The sequence below is a fragment of the Hibiscus syriacus genome, unplaced genomic scaffold (genome assembly GCF_006381635.1).
Source record: "Hibiscus syriacus cultivar Baekdansim isolate YM2019G1 unplaced genomic scaffold, ASM638163v2 tig00111213_pilon, whole genome shotgun sequence".
Taxonomy (NCBI): domain Eukaryota; kingdom Viridiplantae; phylum Streptophyta; class Magnoliopsida; order Malvales; family Malvaceae; genus Hibiscus; species Hibiscus syriacus.
The window spans coordinates 6165833-6174206 of record NW_024063022.1 but is presented as its reverse complement, the minus strand read 5'-3'; the positions used below and the strand labels follow the sequence as shown (position 1 = coordinate 6174206).

At 34.1% G+C, this 8374-nt stretch overlaps 1 pseudogene; it reads right to left on the bottom strand.

The window, feature by feature from the left end:
* Nucleotides 1–265: 265 nt before the first annotated feature.
* LOC120156117 lies at nt 266–3101 on the bottom strand (annotated as a pseudogene).
* Nucleotides 3102–8374: the final 5273 nt, after the last annotated feature.

Genomic DNA, 8374 nt, shown 5'->3' with positions numbered 1-8374 from the left:
TAAACAAAATATAAAGAACTTAAAAATAAAGTATGATAATTAAGAAATCAAAAAATCTCCCTTGTAAAAGTGGATTGCAAAGGTGGTGATGGTGAGAATGAATTTGTGAAAAATAAATAGATAATATTAGTCTATTTCTGTTGTGGTCTTCTTTTCCTAGGCTTGAAAGAGTTATTAATTCTTCATTTGATGTGAGCTTTATGATGCATGTGTCACACAGGTGTAAAAGAGAACGTCTTTTTCATTTCTTTTTTAAGGTAACTTCACAAATTTACAGGCTGGTAACTTGTTAGAGCCTACCCATTCAACAAGAACCTCAAAAGAGACCCCAAAAAACCAAAAATATACTGTACAGTGAGTGTGGAATTAAACTCTAGGATTCTAAGCATGATTTTTCAGTTATCTTAATCTATCATTCCCATCCCATTAACATTTTTCTAACACCCTCTTCGATCTTATTCCTCGGAACAAGACAACTATCTCCTTCGTCGAGTAGGATCCTATATACTTCCCATTCGCGATCCCGGATCATGTGTCTCCCTATCTCAACCTGCGAGGATTCGACATAAAAACTGAATTGCAGTTAGATATTGGGGGGAGTTTTTACAAGTGTTAATGATGGATACAGAGGCTCGTACCGAAAAGATCTGGGTGTTGAGATTCTTGAGAGCAAGGGTTATGTCATGGAAAACAAGAGGCGGCCTCTGGCGGACATTCAACGGGGTTTGCTACCAGTAGCTCAGTATCAGGGCCCCGGCTTACCACAGCCACTCTAAGAGGACACCAAAGCTCCATCCTAAGACGAGAGCATAGCGCGTTTTGCTTATTCCAGTCTACGATTTCTTGCCATCGGTTTGCACTATGAACAAGTCCAACTCACAGCCGCCTTCTCGGTTTGCGTAGAATCGTCCATACGAAACCTGATATTAAATGTTAATTTTTATATGTTGCATAGACCAAGATATCGAGCAATCAAGGAGAGAAGACAAGCAACATAGTTGTGCAACCTTTTGCAGTTATGGAACAACTCCTTGTGATATTCAAGTCTTACAAAGACAATTTCAAGCAAATTTAGAGCATAAAACCATAAATTGAAGGTTTACTTCTTTATATTTACCGGTAGCAAGCAAATTCGAAGTTATGTTGCTCTAACTCTTATTTGGACATAGGTATGTAAATATTTGTGTCGGACACATAACATATCCGACACTCACACCCAAGCCTAAGTAACAAGATTTGAAGTACTGCGCAAATGGGATCAGAAATACAAACAAAAAAGGATTTTTTTTGAATAAAAATAGGCAGTAGTTCAAGATATGTACCTGGATATTGTAGTCCTTTAGGGTTCTCATGGTATCATATATTAGACCTTTATGGTCCTGGCAGAGGATTTGAATAAGTGTGTGGGAGGGGCTAAGGGTGTTGTCGACGGTAACGGATATCGGGTTTGATGCAAGTAATCCACCGGGATGTCGTGCTGGCAGCTCCAAATTGAACATGTCTTCAGTGATTGTGGAAGGAAGAAACAAAGTTCCTTGCGAACATGCTGTTATTTCTAGGCCAGCTGATTCAATCTCACAACTTACCAATATTTCACCCAATGCAGTTTTCAAGTGAAAAATTGTTTGACTCTGCCGTTCTTTTGTATGAAGAAGGTCCCTAAAATGAGAAAAAGGGAAGAACCAAGTTACGAAAGCATCACACATGCACGCCCGACACAAACATACAAATATTTACATACACAAATGCATGCATGCATACGTACAACATACATGTATATATATCAGAAACAACAAATACATGTGTTGTCCCTAACATTAACATAATGGTACAAGTTTCACGAGTGTCTGTTGGTAAACTTCTTCACTTTTGTAGAAAACCACCTTCCCTTGAAGAGATCAGTTAGTTTTTATATTTAAAGGCTCTTAACCTTGTGGTAGTGGAATCGAGTCCAACGGTGGGCAATTCATAATTCTGACTGCCGAGTCTCCCACAGAAGTGCTCTCAAACCTGGCGTTTCAGCCTACTATCCTACTCCCCCTTACCCCATTACACATGGGAAATAGGGTCAGCTAATTTTTTTCTATAGCAATTGTTCACGAGAAAAGAAACTGGCTGGAGTTCATTTATGACTAAATTGATTACGATTTACAAACTCTAATTTGCAGCTCAGGATGTTAACCTTAATAGCCTCCCTATTTCACACCTAACGCACATGGCATGTATCACTTCATACCATGGTCAGGTAGTGCTGGTAATGGAGAAACCATTACGATAAAGTTCACACCTCAAATAATCCAAAAGTATACACAATTCAATAGGTCTAAAAGAAGCAAACAGCCACGCCATGCAAAAAAGAAAATCGGAAAACGATCACTACAAATTTCAAGTTAAAAAGTTTCCAACACGGTCAAACCTGGTATCGTGATGAAAAAGAGGTCCATCACTTTCCATCAGGAGTTGTGGGATACCTTGACTCTCTTTATTGTAAGCTCCAGGTCGAAAAGGACTTGAGTTTATCTATCAAAACAGAAAAGGAGAATTTAGATCAACTAAAAGGCATGGACTATTAAGAAGAAGAAAACAACTGAAAAGGATATGTTGATGTGTTTCACACTTGATCTTCCTTACCTAAAAAATAACCAAATCCTTTGACTAAAAAGGGTATCATTAAGCGGAACGGATTGGTAGGCTTAGAAATTCATGACATTATCTTTTTGACATGCCTGTTTTCCTTTTAGAAATAATTGTACTTTTAAGACACACTCCCATTTCTATCCACAAGTCGATTTCTAAATCCCATAATTTTCCAAGTAATTAAAAATAAGAAAACCTCTTTTCCTTTCCTATCCTTAAAATCCAGCTGCAAGATTGAAATAAAGTTTACTTTTTAATACATATATACAATATTCATCAACATCTGCAACAGAAGAGAGGAGAAAATATCACTTTATAAATCAAGCACTGAGGCAAAACAAAATCAATGCCCAAAATAACTCGAAAACTAATACGAGATGGTTCACCACTGGCTAAATTAAACATTTCATTTTCCATCAAAGACAAATTTAAAAAAGAAAGATTACCATGTAATAATCCCTTCCTATCACAAGAACACCAAAACTTCAAAAGAAACACATCCAATTGCTTTGGCTGTGATTTACGGGCCTGTAATAGTCGATCCCGGATGTCGAAAATCCCGGATGTCGAAAAATACGATGGACAAACTTCCAATAACCTTTTTTCCAGCAAATCCCACCTTGTGTTTGTTTTTCCATCCACCCAAGCACTAGCACCATTTTCCATCTGTTGAGAAATCTTATCCACCAAAAGAAGAAATAAACAAAAGTTCAGTAATTGACTTAAACCTAAACTATCAACCCAAATAAATTGACAAAAGGATAATGACGGGGATTAAAATTGCGATCGGCTATATGTGGTAAAGGTATCGTCCAAAGCCGTTATTACACGGCCGCAATGACTGGAACAGCATTACCCCCCCCCCATATTGTCACAATCGCGATAAACACGAAGGCAACCCAATTTAAATCTCTGGTGACGACAATAACAGACTAAAAAGTAAATAAATAGGGTATATCATAAGCAACTATGATCAAATCAATCAAGTTTTTAGCTAACTACACATAAATTAAAGATAAAAGACTAAAACCACTTTGACATTAAAATAAGAAATACAACAAAATCTAAGAAAATAACAATGACCCAAAATTTATATTGTTACAAGCAAGTAAAAAAAACCCCAAAAATGTTTGAAAATTTGGTGAGTAGATGAAGCTTACCTCCTCTGGTAATGCTTAAACCAAAGAGTAAAACAATCCTACACAAATCAAGCCTAAACCAGTCTTATCAGGGCAATTCACGGTTAAACAGTGGGATCTCCAACTTTCTGCTGGATTTATCACCACAACATCTTCCCTCAAAATTCCCATCGACCCCTTTTTTTCTCTTTCACTCTGTTTCTTTGTTCCAGAAAACTGGGTTTTCTTTTTCTCTCTCTTTTGCTTCCTTGTTTGTTTTGTTTCCCAGTTTTGAAGCAAATGGATTGAAGTTTTAGTCAAAAAGCAGTGAGGGAAAGATTTTTTTTCGAAAAAAAGGGAAGAAATTATTATTATTTAATTCCTCATTATCCGCTTCCTTTTTCATTTATGTGAATTTCAATTTCTCGCCCTCTTTTCAAGGGTAAACTACACGTTTAGTAACTCAACTATCACTTTTATTCCTTTCTGGTCACCTAACTATTTTCTGTTTTAAAAATTATACTAATGTTACGTCTTAGTTTCATTTCGATAACTCACTGTAAAAAATTAACGATGATTCTGACGTATCATCATAAGATAATACCACGTTATTATTAAAAAAGAAAAAATTTTATTATGTAGCAGTTATGTACTTTTTCAATTGCGAGTGACCAAAATGAGATGAAAATGTAACTTAAAAATAGTAAGGTGAACAATATGATATGAGGTACTATAAATGAACACGTGGCGTTTTCTTATTTGATATAATAAAGGGTTAATCCAACTTATAAAAGTTGGAAATTCTTCTTTTTGGTCCATAATTAAATAAAGTTTTGTTTTATGGTACTTTCCTTTCTTACAAAATAGAGTAGTGATTTCCACAATCCCTCTCTTGCAAATTCTTCTTGAACTGCTTCAATTACTGCTAAAGGAGGGTGTGTGAACCTAGGGATGGACTTGGGACATGAACTCGACGGGTTCTGACCTAACTTGATATGATCGGGTTGGTTTTTTTTAAATTGGAGTCGGGTCGGGGTTTTTTTGATGTGATGTTCAGTTCGGTCAGGTCAGGTCAGGTTTAAGGTGAAAAATATCCGATTCGACCAGACCAAAAAAATATAATACATATTTAAAATAATTACAATAATACCCCTTATATATTATTTTTTCAATTAAGTCATTATTTTTATTGAATAAAAATATTTTTTATTAGTCGGGTCGAGTCGGATTTTTAAGTTATATCGGGTCGGTGGAATCTTATTTTGGTAGGGTCGAGTAGAATCTCGGGCGGATGATTCCTTATTCTCGGGTCAGGTCGGATGGACCAAAATTCGACCAACCCAACCCCAACCCATGATTTATTGAGCCAAGGGGTTCCGATACTTTTCTGCTCTCTTTTAACCAGTCGAATTTATACCTCCCAAATCTCTTTGCAAGAATATTGGCATCATATCCACAATAGTATGTTCTTAAAGCTATTTTCACACTTTTGCATTACTCGCCTCTATCACTTTAGGTGAATAGATTTTATCCATAGTTATTTAAGATCAAGTTATATTTATTCATTTTTAAATGTGTAATAATTCAGATATTCATTGTAAATTTTTATTGTCAAAAGCTGGCAAGCCGCTAATTTTATTAAAATGAAAAAAATATTAAATTACAAAGAAAATTTATAATCACGATCATAAACTAGGACATATAATAAGAACATTTTTTCATAATCATTAGTGTAAGAAATTAGTCATTTAATATCACATAGAATCATACAAGAAAAATGTAAAACCTAACCAAATAAATTTAAATAATAGATATATAAATAGATTTGATCACATCGACAAACATATTGAATCGATCGACATGAGAAAACTATCTACGAACGCGAATCATTTATCCGCGAATCATTTATCCAAATCCAATACGAGGCCAAAGTAGGGAAAATCGGCATGATAATAAATAGTGTTATTGAGCAGCCATGACAATGTCAAATCTAGCCTTAAGAAAAATAAAATCGAAAATAACAGTCGAACAACTGAAAACGTGAAAAATAGAGAAAATATGTCATAAAGATAAAAAAATATTATAAAAATAGATTTATTAAAAATTTTAAAAAATACACACACAAGATACGAGCCTAATAAATAAAATAAATAATGAATATGACGATCAATTACTAACGTTAGTTAATGTTGATGTGGATAAAAAATAAACGAAACGAAAAAAAAGGCTAACGTCTCAAAAAGAGAAAAAAATTAGGATTTAATTATTTAAAAAACATTAAACGTCGTCCAATAAATTATAATCATTGTGACGTGGGTCTCTCAAAATATAATTCAAAAAAATATCTAAGGTGAGGTACTTATCAAAGAACGATAACATTGTAACATCTTCAAATCGATACGGGTGACTTGATCTGATTTGATATGTCACATTAGGGCCACCGGAACGGCCCACAATAAAAATATCCAAGAGAAATAAAAAAATTGCTAAACAATTTCAAATCGTAAACAATTTATACATGAAAACCAAACAGAAACCATTCAACTATTAAAAAATTAATTAAATCATACAAATTTTGACTCGGTAAAAAAATCAAATGTGACCTACATGCCCCTAATTACGCTTGTATCGTACTCTACAAGCTAAGTTGAATGAACTCCCATTACTGAGATTGATAGCTGTATTAGATCAATTCTTTCAACCTGAAATGGTGAGTAAATGAGTGAGCTTTGGGGAGCTCAGTAAACATAACACCAGGTGACGCTGAAGGACATGCAAATAAATTACAAGCATAAAAATTTTCTCATCGATTCAAGCATCTACAGGTTTCCGTGATGAGCTAAGGTCCACTGATATTTCTTTAGGTAACAGACAAGTAGCTTATAGCTCAGAGGAAACATTCATAAGACTAGGTTCGGAGATTGAAATAGACGTCTAGTGTGTTCCTTCAAAACCATAATAAAATGTAATCATAGTTTAAAAACAATAGTAGTTATTTTAGTAAAACATGTTTTTAAAATCATTATAGTACCTCCACCCGAATACTCCATGTGAAATTCCCCAGGACATCATCCATAAAGACTTACCCTAGACCTCTAGGATTTAGGGAGTTCAATATGAATGATCAGAACATAAAGGATTTACCAGCTAGTTGAACCTCATAGACCCAGAATCCTACCCAATCAATACCCTAATAAAACAGTTTCAGATAGAACCAGTAATATCATAAAACATAAATCAAAAGTTGGGTTTTATTTAAAATACAGAGTTTCCCTTCAATCATACACCAATGCAGTATCTCGGAACAAGCATCCATAAGGACTTACCCTAGATCCCTAGGATCTAGGAGTCCAATTTGAATTATCATAACAGAAAGGATTTACCATCTAGTTGAACCTCAGAGTCTCCAGACACATAATCAAACAGTACCCCAATAAAACAAATCAGATAGTAGAAAGTAATATCATAAATTAGGAGCTAATTATACCTTGTGTCAAAAATCAAAAACCAGATATCAGAAAACGTACTTTATATAAATTAGAGAAAACATTTTTTTTAATAAGGAACACACTAGAGGATCCATGTATTTTTCGAAGATGCTTAGAAAGTACGAACTTAAGCAAAATTGATCGGATTTAAGGATCAAAGTCCCTATTAAAAGGGTTTAATTGCTAATGAATCTAAACATACATTCAGAGATTGATGCTTCAGGACCATTTATGATTTCAAGTGTATCAGAAATATATTTAGGAACATTTACATCAGAATAAATTAAGATTTCATATATAACCAGAGTGATTCCATTATTTAGGCCATCAGGGGTATTCTGAAAACTTTCATTTCTAGTGGATTCTTAGCAACTTAATCCAATAAAGGTGAAACGATTATTTATGGCATTCAAGATTCATGTTGATTTATCAAGATATCATGTCAACTCGAGCTGAACAAACAAATCCCACACTGCGATACATGTACCACTCGAATCGATACACTTTAAGAATATTCACACTTTAATACTGACAGTACTAGTCGAACTGTTCATCTTCAGAACCATCGTTGAACGATCTTGAGGAACTGTAATATTTTGATGGTATTTGTTTTATTTATGTATTACAACAGTCTCCAAGATGACCGACGTACTTGGGTTGTCTCCATAACCTTTAGGGGTTGTTAAAATATTTAATGTTTTACGTACTTTCAAAACTTATCTACAAACATTTCCTTAAACCATATCATTAGAGTATTTGGGTCATTTTAGTACTCATGATTATTTTAGTCATTCTCTTTCGTTAGTCTTATCATAATTCCAGCCATTTCGAACCATTCAGATGTAACTGATACCTTGGTTGGTTTAGTCTTCAAGCGTTTGCTTAGGAACATAACTCTAAATATGCTTTTCCACTTCGGAGGTAAAAATTGATTATCATGGGTTATTTTAGTTATTACGGATCTGAGGTCAATTGATTTATGATTAATCACTAAACTTGAAATTTATCTTTTTAGCGGTTCTGATTTCTTATGTGGGTTCCTCGATGTTATACAATTTACTAAACTTTTTATGAATTTAGTTGAGTCTAGCAATAATTAACTATACAAATTATTCAATAAATTTCATTCAA